The sequence below is a fragment of the Notothenia rossii genome (genome assembly GCF_949606895.1).
Source record: "Notothenia rossii genome assembly, chromosome: 6".
NCBI lineage: Eukaryota > Metazoa > Chordata > Actinopteri > Perciformes > Nototheniidae > Notothenia > Notothenia rossii.
The window spans coordinates 83,534,116-83,551,771 of record NC_136909.1 but is presented as its reverse complement, the minus strand read 5'-3'; the positions used below and the strand labels follow the sequence as shown (position 1 = coordinate 83,551,771).

The window sequence follows — 17,656 nt, the reverse complement described above, 5'->3', positions numbered from 1 at the left end:
CACACACTTCAATCACTTTGTGAAAAGCTGGAAAACATCCAGCGGTCTCGACCTCCTCTTCCTCCTCCTCTTCTTCTTCTTCCACCTCCTCTTCCTCTCCAAGCAACAGTGTTTGGCATCCCATAGTGGTCACCATGGAAACGCCACACTATCTGAAAGTGTCTGAAAGTAAGAGAGAGATGCAGGAATAAAAGAAAAGCTGACAACTTCTAATTTCCTTCATTTCCTCTCCTGTGTCCTCCTCTCTTTCCTTTCTTTAAAAACTCCTCCGGTCTGCTTTCCTTATGGTCTTCTCTCCTCCTCTCACAAAACGTCTTCTCATCTTATCTCCTCCTCTCTAAACTCTTTCTGTAAGGGTTCTGTAAGGGTTATATTATTATATCCTGTCTGTCAAATCTATATTTTGTGCAATATCATAAACCATATGTGAAATAATGTATATTGAACTATTCAGTCATTCTATACTTTGTCTTTAACTCTTTAAATCGAATGTGCCATCATTTTAATTCAACTTTACAGTCGTGTGATTTCTTTCGTTTTTTGATAATTTCATTATTTATTATATTTATATACTTCAAACTCCCTGTTGTGAGACTAATAAAGCATCCCGTTATCCCTCCTTCCTCTCCTCTTTCCCTCGTCTCTCCATCTGTTTCCTGTGTGAGTTTCTGCCGCTCTTCTTAGCCCACACACTCTCTCTGAGTCTTCGTGTTACACACACCTGAGTGGGTGCACACAGCCAGCGGTTGCCAGGCAACGTGTTCAAGTTCAGTGAAAGAAACTCTGCCATTTAACAATTAGCAAGTAAACGGAACACTTTCTACCCTCCTCTCTGCTCAGAAATGTCACATTTTCTGTCGCAGTGATTGTTGGAGAACACGAAGCTACAAGAACCCGCTGTTAGGGAACGTGTGCATCGATTTAAATACATTACAAATCCTTTATTCGTCACACAGCGTGGAGATTTACATTGTTTCAGCAGACAAAGTGCAGATGAGAGGCAAAATGAAAGAATGTTGACATATATATCCTATGTTTATAGTATGTAGGTTAATTTACCATTTATTTTTTAAATGTATCCGTATCAAAGAAAATTCCCAATTTTGTATCAATAAAATATATATATCATCTAATCTTATCTAAATTAACACGTCATTTAAAAGTGAATTAACAAATAAGAGATATTAAATGGGGGATTTTCAAAGTGGGGTTTGGGGCCTGTAAAAAGTTTTCAATACGATTAGTTTGAAATATCACATTTTTCTACAAATGTCTTTTAAGTTAAATCTATCCTAGTATATGTAAGTATATTTAAAAGACAAAGACTCAAGACAGGCTGAAGCTGTGCTCTCTGCAGCTGCTGCATGATGGGAATAACCTCACGACCTTTGACCTTCTCCTCATCATCCTCAGCTTTAGAGCAAACATGGCTGCAGTCTGCCGGACATTACTGCACCGTGTCTGGTATCTGAGTGATAATCCCACACACACACACACACACACACACACACACACACACACACACACACACACACACACACACACACACACACACACACACACACACACACACACACACACACACATACACACACACACACACACACACACACACACACACACACACACACACACACACACACACACACACAAAGAGAAAGACCTTCAAGGCCGGATCACATTGTGCTGCGTTGCATATCAGCACTCTTGGATGTCCTTCAGACCCAGAATGCATCATTCTCAGTGTGTGTGTGTGTGTGTGTGTGTGTGTGTGTGTGTGTGTGTGTGTGTGTGTGTGTGTGTGTGTGTGTGTGTGTGTGTGTGTGTGTGTGTGTGTGTGTGTGTGTGTGTGTGTGTGTGTGTGTGTGTGTGTGTGTGTGTGTGTGTGTGTGTATTACAAACTGATTACCATGTGTATCTAATTGTATCGAGATGCAGATATTTTGTAGATCTTCATGCTTCAAGATTATTTGATTGAACTTCTTATTTAATTGTATTACTCTTCACAGATTGTTATATGACCAAATCATACACAATATAGTGACTTTCTTATGTGAATACCTCCTTCACTAATCAAACAAATAGAAATGAAAATTAAGAAAAATATACAGTGAAACATGGATACAAAAGTCAAGCAAACGTACATCAATAATATTTAATATTTCCCAAAGTTAGGAGAACCCATTTTCCTTTGGTCGCAAATCTCAAATGGAGTAAATAACACAAAATAAATTGTATTGCCTTATTTTTCAGTAAGGTGTTGAGAAACTTCAAATGATACATAGCTTATTAGATACTTGCTGTGATTCTCTTTTATAATGAAACGAATACATGACATATCAACTCAAGTTTATAGTAATGTTATAACATGTCCACATGTGTCAAACTCAAGGCCCGGGGGCCAAATCAGGCCCGTGTTGGATTTAATTTCAGCCGGCAGGATAATTTCTAATTACTATTAGATCTGGCCCGCCGGTATATTGCACGCACACCTTCACTCCATCCTGGGGGTCTCCTCAGCTCAAAGCCTGAGCCTAAACATTGATGACCTTGCACCCAAGATGAGATGTCAAGTATCTGCTTATACTAGCATCACACTTTTTCTCTCACGACAACAGGGCATGTTTGGTTTCTCTTTGAGGGAAATAGTTTTGTTGAAGCTGTTGTTGGCCTGGGAAAAAATGTAATCATAAGAAATGACACTGGAAAAGCTGCAGATAGAGCCATAAGAAATTAATGCAACTGATTATTTAATGTTTAATGTTGTTTTTATAGGCAATCATTGAAGCTTTGTTAGTTCCAGGTTTAATATGTGCAATAAGTTCATTTCAATAAGTTTAGCAATAAACATTGAACCAGTCCGGCCCTCCACTAGTACCCTTTTTTTTAATGTTGGCCACTGTGCATTTGAGTTTGGTCCTGGGCTGAAACAGTGAGATACTGAGAGGACAAACGGAGCGCCTGTGATGATTCATCGTGTGGGAGGACTTAAAGAAGCTGCTTCATGCTTTGAGGCTCATATGGTGCAGGTTTCAGGGGGAGGACAGGGGACATCAATATGTAGAACATCTGAATCCCCCCCTCCCCTGGAAGCAACAGTCAGAGTTAGAGTGGGTGGTAGTTTTTTTTTTAATACAAATGAATTAAAAAGCATATATATATCACAGACATAAATCAGTGTCATATGTATGAACTTTCCACAAGTGAACTGACTCGGCGGGTTAATATTAAATACAAGCAATGTCATTTGATCTACGGGAGAATACATAACAAATATATCGCTTCAAGAAAATCTATTTTTTTATGTCATGCTGCTTGTTGTGCATCATATTGATCTGTGTATGTATATCTGACATATCTGTACATTTGTATGAAGTGGGAAAATATGCTAATTAGTTGCCTTTTTTATTTATATTTATAAATGATTATTTTAATAAAGCTATCTGACTCGTGATCGGGACGATACACATAATTAAAGACTGACTGCATGTTATTGTATTGACCTTATTCACCTTTTATGTGAATGACTCATGGAAACATTTGTTAAAGTGTTGATTTGTTCTTCATTGCATCTGTTATTCCTCCTATTGTCTTCGTCGTCCCCCCTCCCCCTCACGTTGGTGTTCGCGGTCCAGTTTTAACTGCTATTGAAAAACAAAAAAAACAAAAACCATTAATCATCACCAAATTTTATTTAACACCCTTTCAAACTGTAAATATTGTATCAGACTACTGGTATACATGAAACACTGCAGTAAATATTCAAAGAATAGACACTGAACATGTATCGCGTGTGCCAGGTGTGATCCATGTGGGGGGATGGGCCCATAAGGGGGGACGGACATCTAGTGTATGTGTGTGTGTGTGTGTGTGTGTGTGTGTGTGTGTGTGTGTGTGTGTGTGTGTGTGTGTGTGTGTGTGTGTGTGTGTGTGTGTGTGTGTGTGTGTGTATGTGTGTGTGTGTGTGTGTGTGTGTGTGTGTGTGTGTGTGTGTGTGTGTGTGTATGTGTGTGTGTTTTATCTGATCCGGATGGTTACTCATTTTTGACCGGGAACACCATGGGTGTTAGAAAGTTGACTAAATCATCCAAAGTTCAATGAAAGTGGTGATCAGCCATTTAATATGTTCAAATGTCTGCTGTGAAGGATATCATAAAGCCTTAATGCAATCGAATGTAAAACAAAAAGTTATGATTGATGAAAGTAGTAAATCGGTCAGATTTGACCCAAAGACAACAGGAGGGATAAATGCTGTGTTTTTGTTATATGTTTTTTCTCCACTTGATTCCTTTTTGGCTGCTTTAGTGTTGTCTTGTATTCAAATAACTTTACACATGTTAATAAAGTGAATTTGATATCTGGCGCTTGAATGTTGTAATTTCCTTTGTATACAAAAAAAAAAAGGCATATCCACTGTTATTTGATGCAGAACAAATCCTCAGCATGCAGGAAATGAAATGTTTGATGGCCCAGATTAAACCTGGGGGAGGAACCCCTAAAGCTCCCACCCTCCCCCCTTCCTCATGGAGAAACTAAACCGACCCCCTTAGTCTTCAGTGGTTGTTTAAATGGAGGAAAATGAGAAGGGTCTCCACAAACTCAAACATGTAACACCACAGTTGAGATATATATATATTTATAACACTAAATGTTATTTTCTTTATAGATTCATTCCGTTAGATCCCTAACTTCTGTGTTTGGCATCACTCTCTCTCTGCAGACCCCCCCCCCCTCCTGACTGCTGGCTGAATCTCCGCCTCTCACTCAGACTCTGGGAGCGCTTCATTTAAACTCCACTGTAGCCCTGAGGGGCGGAGACAATCCAGTAGTGCAGATGAACCCAAATTATGCATTGTCACTTTAACTTCCTATTTTTCAACCAACAGTCTTATTATCTATTTAATGTTTTTTTTAATGTTTTTTTTTAATATTTTAAATTAAATAGATATTATCTTCAACTTTATTTCCGCAGTTTACTACGACAACAACATGCAGTTTAGCATCTGCTAAAAAAAAAAGTACACAGTATGATTAGGGTACAACTAAACAATATAGTAAATGTAATAGGCTACGCATAATACAGTAAGAAGTTCATATGAATGCAATGGACAAAATGCAATGGGTCTTAAGATAAGATGGTTCTTTATTAATCCCCGTGGGGAAATTCAGTAGTTTAGCAGCAACAGGGTAAGAATGAAAAACAGGACAGTATTATTAATAATACAATAAAATCGGGGGGAAATGTGGGCACCCTGCACTCGAAGAATATTAACAGATGGTGGAACAGATTTTGACTTTTCAATGCGCCAACTATATTTTTTCACTGTTTCATAGTGCAGTCGTTTTGGATCAAATTCTAGTTTACAATATGTTTAGTTATGAATAATATCAGACAATATTAGATTGTTTGTTCTGACTATCTGTGTGTTTTCCAACTGCAACCTTATGTTTATTTGTTTTAGGCACCAATGCACAGATTTAGCCAGACAGGCACATTTTATCCACAGTCCCTGACACGTATTTGACAATAAAGAAAACATACAAGAAAGGAATGGACCATAACGTTTGACATTTCACAGATATGAAAGCGATTAATCAATATTTAATGCACACAACTATATGCTATAATTAATAGCAATTATAACATTCAAAAACTATGTTGTTGTATTATTTAGATAACTTTATTACATTGTGCACCCTTTACTTTATTTTCTTACGTTTGTACAAATATTTTTACTTCATTTTATTTTATTCTTAAATGGAGCGATTGTCTCAATTCCAAATATCCTAATTAATATTTAAAAAAATGAAATACGGACCAATGAAATATTCAAACACAGATCAAAGTAAACATTTATTGCTTACTTTGCATATTTTCAATATCCCAAACAAATTATTACACCCTCACTTTGGAACATAGACTTTGGAAGCATTCACAGTGTAGCTCCGCCCCCCTCGTGCTGCCCGGTGAGTAAACCGAGTGCACCGTCGATGCAGTCCGGGCTGAGAGAGAGAGGCAGCTGAGGGGGGGGCGGGGTGATGAAGAGGAGGAGGATTGGTGGATTTGAGGACTCTGTGCTCCTGCGTTGTTTTCGCTCCAAGCAGCCCCACCGTCCTTCACTCCGAGCGGGACTCCTCTGCGCTTCTCCCAGGCCTACAGGTGAGTGAAGCCGGCCTCTGCTTCTTCCATTCACCGCCTGTTTTCACTTCATCCGCAGGCAGCCTCTACACGGATTTTGTTTCATTGTGCGGATGGGGGGAGCATCCACATCCACGACGGCTGTATGTATGCATGCATGCATGCATGTGTGTGTGTGTGTGAGAGAGTGTTTGTGTGTATGTGTGGCTCCCAAATCGCGTGATAGCTGTTGTCTCGTGTTGATTGTTTAAACCTCCAATTAAAGCCGCACACCATTATGGTGGTGCATCAGCGGGCTGTTGGTGCCAAAAGAGGCCAAGCAGAGAGCCTCTTCTCCGGGCTGTGTGTCCCTGCTTTACCCTGAATCTCTCCATCGTGTTTTGAAGTTGTGTTAGTGTGTGTTTTTGGATGTGTGTGTGTTTTGGATTTAGTGCGCCACTGCTGCTTGTGTTTTGGTGAACTCAGCAGATCTCTATGTTTTTACCTCTCTCACCGTGGATGTGTTGAAGCCAGGAGATGGAGTTGATGAAGATGGTGTTTGTGCAGGCGTGGTCGTTTCTGCTGACCTCAACTCCAGAGCAAAAACACTAGAATATTCCACAATGCTCCTGTAATATCTCTACAGGGACGTTCAGTGACTACAGTGACCTATACTTTATGGTGCATTTTAGTCTCCTTGTAACACCTTGGAGTGCATGTTTGCACACAAATCTTTATTTTTGTAGTTTAAACTGATCCCAAAATTGACTAAACCACTCCTGTGGTTGTAAATAACCAGATTAATTGGATCTGTGTGCAGCTTTTAGCAGTTTGGCAGTGTTCCTGCAGTGATTTGGCAGATTTCAGGGTGTATTTTAAGGTCTCTGTGGTTGTAAATAACCTGCTTGTTATGATATTTGGTAGTTTTACCTTATATTTTCTCTTTGGGTTGATATTCCAGCAATGATTTGGCATATTTGGATCTATTTGAGCTTACTGTGGTTGTAAATAAACAGATTTGTGTGGTCTTCGAGCATTTTGTTAGTTTGGATGAGTCCCCGCAGTGATTTGGCAGATTTGAGTGTATTCTAAGGTCACGGTGGACTTTCTGTGACAGTATAACGAACGCTGGTGCTCTGAGGCATATTTTTGTTGCGCAGACCCCGTTTCAGATCCTATAGAGCAATTATGTAATCAGATACAGCCTGGACTCTCTCCTCCTCCCTCCCCTTCTTAATTTCTCTCCCTCCTCCTCTGTTCCTTCTCTAATCTGACGTCTTCTTATTCCTTCCCACCCAGTTTTTTCTCATTTTACACTTTCTCCTTTCCTCAATCTTTGGCTCATGTTAATCCCTGTCCTTCTCCAGATTCCTCTGCCTCAGCTTTCCTCTTATAATTGTCCCCCCCCCCCCCCTTATCCTCCACCACCCTTCCTCTCTACTTCTTTGATGCAGCAACCAGAAACATTTTGGCAACTTGTTGACTGGACCCTTTCAAAGTCACAGTGAGGTGTCGGGTTGTCCTCCTGCTGCTTTCACAACACACTGCGGTAAAACTAGAATGATCTAGTAATGCTTACTCCTTTGAATCTAAATCACATTAAAATGTTAAACACCAGTTAGTGTTTGCAGTGAATTTGGAGAAGGTCAGTGCAAGCATACAAAAACACAGAGGTGATGTGTTAAGACAAAATGTACGTGTCAACTTGAACATCTTCTCAGAACATGCATCTCCAAAATGTCCTTTGAAATCAAAGCTTTGAGTTCCTTCTGCAGTTTAAATGTAAGCGACACATTTTGCTTCACTTGGAGTCATTGCCAATGAAAACAAGATTGTTCACCTCGAAGTTAACTGATACTAAAGTAACACAGTAGATGAAGGACTTGCTGGTATGCTTTCTGTCACATGACTTTTGTCTGTATCGTTTGAAATTCTTACATGGAGGATATCTTTTTAAGGATTGTTTGTTTGCTTGTCAGCAGGATTATTGAAAATCTAGCGACCCCATTTTCATTAAACTTGCTGGCAGGCTATCGCATGGGCCGAGGAAGAACCCATTCAACTTTAGGGCGGATAGACACATTATCTTTCAATTTAATTACTTTTGCAAGACAGAGCATTTGGCGGATGTCTGTACTGTCTGAATGCCTTTCTAGTTTTTGTGTTGGATACCTACGTTTTTTTTATACCTTACTCAAGAACTCAAGTAACTACTTTTACACATTTGGTGTTTCATTAAAACATACAAATCAAAGCAGCAGAACTGAAGAAATCATCTTTTTTTATTCCACACATTAAAACCTGGAGGCTACATTACCCATAATGCATCTCAACCTCCTACAGTCTGATCTGAGATGGTGATGTATTATCCTTGTAGCAGCTGAAGTACGCTGCAGCAATGATCTCACTTCTTTCCAACCCTTAACTTCATATTTTTTTTAATGTTCAAACTTGTTCCACTCAATGACATCACTCGGCCGTTTATCAGACGTCACACGGCTCCGTCTGGAGACGCTAACGGCACTTTATTACTTTAAAAACACCCTTTGACTTTACACTCACAATAAAGCACATTAGGTTGACTGAAGATACATCTTATATCATTTTAATGTGATTGAATTCACTTCCTGGATATACACGTTAAGCAGCCTCCTCCCACATTTAGCCATATTCCTCTGTTAATAATACTGCAAAACAGGAACCCTCTTTTAATGCTGCACTGTACCCTTTCCAAAAAAAAAATTCTCCGTGGGGCGTTCGCTGACGTGGTCAGAATGCAGGTCTGCTGTGTTTACAGGCTGTTTAGATGAAATGGAGCAGAGCCACAAACGGATGGTAGAGAGAACCGGGCGCAGCAGGGTTTATGGGAAATGTGGTTTCACTTCACTTCAAGGAACACAAAATGCTTTATGCAGCATCTTTTAAAAAAACAACATTGTCTGGACCCGTTTCCTCTGATTGTTCCATCCGGCCTGAAGCTATTAATTGAATGCATTTATCAAATCACATCCCCTGACGCTCTGCTCATAAGTGATCTGCAGGGAGGGATGAAGGGAATCGATGCTGCAGGAAACTGTTGGCTGTAATTTGCCTCAAACTTTTTCTCTCCTTCACTAAATCCCCCTGGCTGGTGATGAAGAAGCAGGTCTGCTGTGTGAGGCAGAGCGAGGTTTCAGCTGTAAATGATGGGCCGTGCTGCAGCCGGCGCCTCAGATAGCAGGCGGCCGCGTCCTGAGCTCTTCAGCTTCATCATTTTAATACCAGGCTAATATTAACCTGAAGGGCTCATGTCGCATTTCATCAGAGCGAGAGGAAGGAGCACACAGAGGACTTCAGATTTATATTGCATAATGAAACCTCTCAGTGGATACAGTCTGTATGTACATGCACATTAAGACATACTTAAAGCTAACACTGAAATATGTTAATTCGAAGAAGACAATATTTTAAGCCCTTTGAACTGCTAGTGGAGATTTAGCAATAACCCTAAAGCTGCTATTAAATATCTGATCTATATATTTAAATTATCGTCATTTTGGTTTATAACATGTCATAAAATAGTGACAAATGTCCCTCCCAGTTTCTTAAAGTCCAAGATGATGTCTTTAAATCCCAAAGAAATACACTTTAATGTATTATAAAACAGAGAAAGTCATGAAATCTCCATAATTTAGACTCTGAACGCGGCGTTTCCTGACATTTTTGTATTAAAATGCTTTAAAAACTACAAATAGTTGGATCTAATCTTTGCAGCTAGAGTGCTAAATTAACTATTTTTGACTAATTGGCTTCACATTTGCAACCACTCGATAAACATTATGTTTGAAGCTTCTTGATTGACTATAAAAAGGATCCCGTTGCCTATTTGACCATCATTTGCAGAAGAAAGTGGGCGTCAAAGTCCCGCCCCTCTGTGGTTTGATTGACAGGTGATTCAAGACTGGGGGTTAATGGTGTAGCCTAAATACACTAACATGTATGAAGCTGTGTTGTCCCTTTTTAAGAGGGTGTGTGTGTGTGTGTGTGTGTGTGTGTGTGTGTGTGTGTGTGTGTGTGTGTGTGTGTGTGTGTGTGTGTGTGTGTGTGTGTGTGTGTGTGTGTGTGTGTGTGTGTGTGTGTGTGTGTGTGTGTGTGTGTGTGTGTGTGTGTGTGTGTGTGTGTGTGTGTGTGTGTGTGTGTGTGTGTGTGTGTGTGTGTGTGTGTGTGTGTGTGTGTGTGTGTGTGTGTGTGTGTGTGTGTGTGTCCCATTCCTGTTGAATTATTCTGGAAGTCTTCTGCAGGAAATGCTCGACAGATGGACTCGTTGTTGTCGATACTTTCTCTAAAGTCACGTCGGGAATCCAAAGTGTCTCTTCTGCCCGCAGGCTTTCTGTTTGTCTTCAGCTTTTTGTCTTCTTTGTCTTTGGAGTTTGAATTTACTCTCTGGTGAACACCTCTATACAAGTGTGTGTGTCTGTATTAAATGGTGCAGAACTTTGTTGAAAGAGTGTGTGTGTCATGTGATCAGAAGCACCATGAAGAAAGAAAATGAAGCTTTTAAATCTGGTCTTTGATCCACCTCTGTGTGCAGAGTCAGGGTTTAACAGATGACGCCATGAAAGACACACATTTAAAGTGGAGCAGCGTTCAGGTTATTTAGATGTGGTAAGCAGATAAGGGACAAGATCCATACGGACAGATTTTAAAACAAAGTCAACTCTTTAAAGTACCCGTCCTCCATAACATTTAAAAATGTTTCTACTCCAAAGAAGGAGTGGGGGAAAAGATTTTGTCCCGAGAAAAAGTCCAGATTATGTGTTTCTATTAATAATACATTGGAAAGTATTAGATAATCTCATTATATAAAATTAATTAATCAACCCATATTTGCTTCATGGACATATTTTTCTTACAATAAGGACAAATAGTGCAACTTGTTTTCTGTTTGGTCAAACGTCTAACAGCACAATCACACTTTCATCAATAGTCAAAGCCAAGATTGATGAGAAAAACTTATCGCTTTTTCTTAACATTTGTGCGGTTTTCATTTGCCCCCAAAAAAGAGTAAGGCTGTGTTTACACGAGAAGGAAACGGGTTGTATCCGCTACTTTTCTCTCGCGTATAGCCCGTTCGTTCACACGAGGCCGTAACGGAACCGCGGAAACTGACCCCGCAAACGATAACGGGTCCCAAGGTGGATAGATCTGCAACCAGAACGCTCTGGGGGCCAAACGGCTCCGTGTGTACATCCTATACGATCATTTCCTGATAACGATGAAGCCATAGTCCCGCCTCTCCCCACCTCTGCTGCTCACTGCTGTAGCATGCTCAGTAGCTACTGTAGCTACTGACCATGCTACAGATGTTAGTGCAACATCTACAGCTCCTTTACCACAACCATCAGCAACAAGTGGACATGGAGAATGACATGAACTACATGTTGCTAAATCCACCGCGGGGCATAAACAGAAGGGCAACCATGGCAACCATGCTCGGGGGTTTTCTTCTTCGCTGCTTTTGGTGTATTTTGTGGCGGAAGTACAGCGCCACTTACAGGCCCGGCATATATGTACTACAGCGTTTCGAGCGGTCTCATGCGGAAGTACAGCGCCACTTACAGGCCCGGCATATGTACTACAGCGTCTCCAGTGAACGGACACGTTAAATGAGCCGAATGCGTGTGAACGGAAGACGTTTTTCAAAACGAATTTGGTGCGTAAACGTTCCCGTGTAAATGGGGTCTGAATCCCTTAATATTCTGGCTTTGAGATTCCTGGCTTACTTGGAGTTGAATGAAAACTTAATCTAAAGAAAGTGGGCGTCAAAGTCCCGCCCCTCTGTGGTTTGATTGACAGGTGATTCAAGACTGGGGGTTAATGGTGTAGCCTAAATACACTAACATGTATGAAGCTGTGTTGTCCCTTTTTAAGTGTGTGTGTGTGTGTGTGTGTGTGTGTGTGTGTGTGTGTGTGTGTGTGTGTGTGTGTGTGTGTGTGTGTGTGTGTGTGTGTGTGTGTGTGTGTGTGTGTGTGTGTGTGTGTGTGTGTGTGTGTGTGTGTGTGTGTGTGTGTGTGTGTGTGTGTGTGTGTGTGTGTGTGTGTGTGTGTGTGTGTGTGTGTGTGTGGTTTTATTTTCAGAATCGAGGCCAGTCTGTCGTCCTTTCTCTCGTCCTGCAGACGCTCCCTTCTTCACTCTCACACCCTTATTTCTCCTCTCCTTCATCCCTCTATATTTCTTTAGCCTTACTTCCTCTCAAACACACACTTGACTTCTTTCTTTCTTTTGTCCTAACCTTAATATCCTCCTTCTTTCCCTATTTCTCCTTAAATGTCCATAACTTGAAATCCTAAATACCTTTTTTAGATATTTATTTTAAAACAGAGAAGTTAAAGTATGAAAGGAGGAGAACTTCTTCATGAGGCCCCTGAGGATGAGGAGGGAGAGTGACGGAGGCGAGGGGGGAGACGTGTGGGAGAGGAAAGAGAGGGAGGTGGTCCGGAGGGAAAGGAGCAGTTTGTGAAAATCCGGTGCCAGAATAAACACAGGAGAAGAGGAGGATGGAAGATTTGGTCAAAATAATGCAGTTCTTTCAGAGGAAACTGAAGATTATTTTTTATTCACAAAGTATCGGGTGCCAAAACAAACGCATGAGAAGAGGAGGAGGATAGGAGGCAACAGTCATGTAGTTGTTAAGGAGGGATGATGAGAAAGGAGGACAGGAGTAAAACATACCAGCCTAGAAACATTCCCTGGATGGAGGGAGGATTGTTCTGGAAAACGTCCAGCAGATAGGAAGTGGAACAGTGCGACAGAGAGGAGGAGGAGGAGGAAGAGGAGGAGGAGGTTTTCCCTGTGGTGAAGCTTCCTCTAAATATACCACCGACTAGGGCTGCTCGATTATGGCAAAAATCATAATCTCGATTGTTTTGGTCAATAATTGATGTCACGATTATCCATTTACTTTGAAAACATCAATTTATTGAAATGTTTTTAACAGTTGATTACCCTGAACTTTATGTATAATTCAACTGAAAAACCAATAAATAAATAAAAATGAAATAAATAATCGTTTTATTTCGATTATGTTGCTTTCATAATCGTTTCAAGCCAAAATCGTAATTGCGATTTAAAATACGATTTAATTGAGCAGTCCTACCACCGACTGCAACACACCACAGCTTTCACTACATGCAAATCAATCAGTTATCTTGACACTCACTGGTTTATCCTGCAGCTCTTCAGCACATTATCTGCTCTTAGTTTTTGCAATGTAGGGATGTCAATGACAAATTCTCAAAATGGGACGGTACTTGATTTTTTACAGTAATGCAGGCTTCCCATTGACTATAGAACATGTATTTGGGATGAACCGAGATCTTCCCTGAGAGGCCCTTGTAGCAAAAATATTTTAAAGGACACCGTAAACTCAGTATGGATCCATCAATGGGACAAACCCTATTTGTCCCATTGATGACTTTGTGTTGAAATTAGCAGGAGATGAGCTTGTTAACATTAGTCGTTAGCTGTTAGTCGTTAGCTGTTAGTCGTTAGCTGTTAGCTAATAGCTAATGCAGCCAGCGGTCAGCTCACTCCTGCTTGGCTAAATAACAGAGCTAACATTGGGTGAGCGTAAATGATCACAGTCTCAAATGTAATCTTTGTAGTTTGAAGCTAGACTCCTGTAGTTGTTTGAAGGAAGTTTTTTCCCAGCAATATAAATATTTAAAGGTGGGGTAGGTCATTTTGGAGAAACCAGCTCGAGTGCGCTAGAATTTGAAAATACACAGCCGGAGAAATTCTGCCACTTCCTTATAGAGCCCCTCCTCCAACACACGAACGAGCACATGACCAATGAGGGCACGAGATAAGTTTGTGCACAGATGGAAGGCAGTTACTTTAGCCGGGCCGGCTCAGATGATTGGTTGTGCTTTTTACAGCGCCACGGCTTCCACAGATGACATTTTTTTTATGGATTTTGTGTCAAAGCACTTTCATTGCTATCGGGATGTTAAGAGCATTCAATGGAATATAACAAAAAGTGTATCTCAAGCCGGTTTCTCAAAATTACCTACCCCACCTTCAAGAGGGAATTATTGGACGTCTACATTTTCGGGACACAATAACTGTGAGAGTCTTGTTTATACCGTAGTGTTGAGTATGAAACATCATGGACGTTTAATCTGTATCTAACTCTACATGTCTGGTATTGTGTGGTATCAGTGAGAAGATTAGCCAAAAACAGACGCTCCTTTTTGGAAATGTTGTCATTTATTCTATGGATTGTTATCGGACTTTGATAAGTCACCTCAAAGCAAGAAAGCTTTTGAGTCTTTTTCCTGTTTAATGTAGTTTGGACAAGATGATTGTGGGACCTTTTGAGTAGAAATTCAGGAGCTTACACAATACTCTGTTTACCAAAACACCCAAACACACTCCTAGATAACAGTGGAGCATGGCTTGTTTAAACTGTCTATTTGTGGTTCTCCTCCTTTCAGTGTGTGTGTGTGTGTGTTTACATAGCTGGTTACGTCGGGGTGAGCAGGTTAAACCTCAGTGGGAGTCAAACAAACTCTAAAGTATTTATTCTTTCCTCACATTGAACTTGATGAATAGTCCCTTTTTACAAAGCTGCAACAAAACTCCCATTAAGACTCTGAGATTGTATCCAATACCTCATTCACACCAACGGTGTTTCAGGGCCGGTTCGGAGCTGGAGCTTGAAAAGCACCGGGTTTTCCTGTTCACACCGCAGCGGAGCAGCCTCTTAGCTCCGGAATCCGATTCGGTTCAAACACCAAAAAATTGTCCGGCTAGAACAAAAGCACCACATAAGTCACGCTTAAGTCGAGGCGGGGGCAGGGGCAGGGGCAGGGGCGGGATCAACTCCTGAACAACAACAAAAAGCCTGCGTTTTATCCAGTTTGTACACAACGATGGAGAAACTTAACAAGCAGCAGTGGTCCACTGAAGAGACCAGCTACCTACTGGGAATCTGGTCTTCTGAAGAGGTACAGAGGAAGCTGGAGCACAATCGGCCATTGTTGTTTTTGTCGGTGTCAGCTGTGAGGGGTTTGGCTTCATGAAGCAGGCACGCAAACGGTTACGTCATGACGCAAACGATGACGCAATGACGCAGCACCAGTCGGACTCTGGGCAGTGTGAAAAGAGCCGGAGCTAAACCGAAGAACCGGTTCTGAAAAGCTCGAGCACGGAGCTTGAACCGAAGTTGCGTTGGTGTGACTGATGTATCGAGGTTTAAGATCCACCTTAGTCTGTCGCTCTCATAAGTGATCACATATGCAGGTTTTTTTTAGAAGATTACAAAACATCTAACGGATCATGAAAGCTGCTTTGCTCTTTAACGTTCATGTACATTTCCATCAAAGTAAGAAAACATATGAGCTACAGTTACACACCTGCCATCTCTCATAAATAACAAATGAGAACAGAGTGTTTATGACGAGTCAGCGCTGATTTGCAGCAGGAACGGTTTCCTTAAAGGCTTTCTGCTCAGATTCCTGGGTGTTTTTCCTGATGGATGCAGAGTGTTTCTAGCAGACCAGGTTTCTCGCCAAACTACCTGTTCTTTCCTATTTTGAGCACTTTGAGCTGCTGCTTCATTAGTTGAACAGACGTGGCATGATGCAGCAAAACCTGAGAGGGGTGAGAAGACAGAGAAGTGATTCAATCAGGTTGCTTTTTGACCGAGTATCAAACATACAGATTATTTTCTCGATCAATTGGTTAATGGTTTGGTCTATTTAATGTCAGAAACTTTACTTTGAACAGTTAAGCATGTACAAATATCACAGTAGAGGCACAAAATACAAATATGAACCTGAACATTTGCAAATATCTTGTTAGATGGTGCAAAAGTCCCAAATATTCACTTCATATATGATGTTAAATAGAGAAAGCAGCAGATTTCCATATTTAAGAGACACACACACACACACACACACACACACACACACACACACACACACACACACACACACACACACACACACACGTACGTTCAGTGGTTAGAGTCTATTAGTCACGTTCATACACTTATCACACTGAGACGTGTCTGCGTCTGTCTGTTGGACAGCAAAAGTAATATGATGTATTGTCCACATGTGTTTACGTTATACTGTCGGATGGAACAACACAGACACACGCCACAATTATGCACTCTACGTTGACCTTCAGCAGAACTCCATTTCATTTCATTTCCATGTAACCAAAGGCGTTTCTCTGCGACATACACACATACACGGTCACGCGCTCACATTCCTGATGGATGAAATGTTTGAGGCTTCCAGATGTGGTCAGACGGCACACCACCATCTGGTGTGTGTGTGTAAGTGTGTGTGTAGGATGTGCAGGGCAGGGCCAGCTTCCTTGGCATTATGGGAAATGCATGACAATGGAGTTCAAAGGACAACGGACTAAATGGATTCAGTTAAAGGTGAATCAGGGGTCAGTTTCGTGTGTGTGTGTGTGTGTGTGTGTGTGTGTGTGTGTGTGTGTGTGTGTGTGTGTGTGTGTGTGTGTGTGTGTGTGTGTGTGTGTGTGTGTGTGTGTGTGTGTGTGTGTGTGTGTGTGTGTGTGTGTGTGTGTGTGTGTGTGTGTGTGTGTGTGTGTGTGTGTGTGTGTGTGTGTGTGTGTGTGTGTGTGTGTGTGTGTGTGTGTGTGTGTGTGTGTGTGTGTGTGTGTGTGTGTTCTCTGTCGTTCATATACAAAGTTATGCTTCATTTTTCGTGCTTTCTCCTACAAATGTCCAACACTATGTGCCAATTCCCGATGTTTACCTGCATGCAGCCTTTTCAAAATAAACTTCTATCTAAACAGGAAATTAAGGTTGGCTTTAGAAAGAGATTTAAGTCCCTAAGTTAAGTAACAATCGGGAGAGAAACAGCTTTCAGTCGTCTGGGTTAAAGTAGTAGTTGACTATTAGGCAATGGATACAAATGGATTTTGTAGGACACATAAGTGCAATACTTGACGCAGATAGGTTCAGATTGGAACAGTGTGTGAGAACAGCCTGTTATAGTTTTGATTGTTCATAAAGATACATTTGGTGCACACCCTGGTGCTGCTGTTGAAGTGAGGGCGGGTTCTGAGAAGAAATGAGTGATTGGCAGAAAGATGGACGCCGCCTCTGGAGCTGCAGAGAGTCTGAGATGAGAGGCTGTGTTAACACTGAAGAAACACATTTTTTAAGGAAACAATCTTAACATAAAATAGTTTATCTTCCTTTCTGTTTGTTGTGGCTGTTTGTTTACACTGAGAGCTTTTGTGCATACTTTTAGGTACACAAGTGGCTGCAAAACAAACATTGCGAACAGTGGATGTATCTACTTAGTGTTTATATGGAGGGCAAAACGGTTTTATCTTAAACAAAACTGCAAATCATGGCACTGGAAATTGTATTGGGACTAATCCTTGAACTTGGAAACCGTACTCTACAAAACAGTCTTACTAAATGTCACACGTATTAGCTGACCTTAGAGCTGCCTTTGATAATCATTTCTGTCATATTTAAGTAAAAATGCTAACTTTTTATGTGAGGA

At 41.0% G+C, this 17,656-nt stretch overlaps 1 protein-coding gene across 1 annotated transcript in view; it reads left to right on the top strand.

The window, feature by feature from the left end:
• The first annotated feature begins 6,017 nt into the window (after positions 1–6,017).
• LOC307044668 (spectrin beta chain, non-erythrocytic 1-like) overlaps positions 6,018–17,656 on the top strand; it is a 122,918-nt gene continuing 111,279 nt past the window's right edge. The window contains exon 1 of the mRNA XM_079689979.1: positions 6,018–6,160. The gene's annotated coding sequence lies outside the window, so the exon portion shown is untranslated. The remainder of the gene's footprint in view (positions 6,161–17,656) is intronic.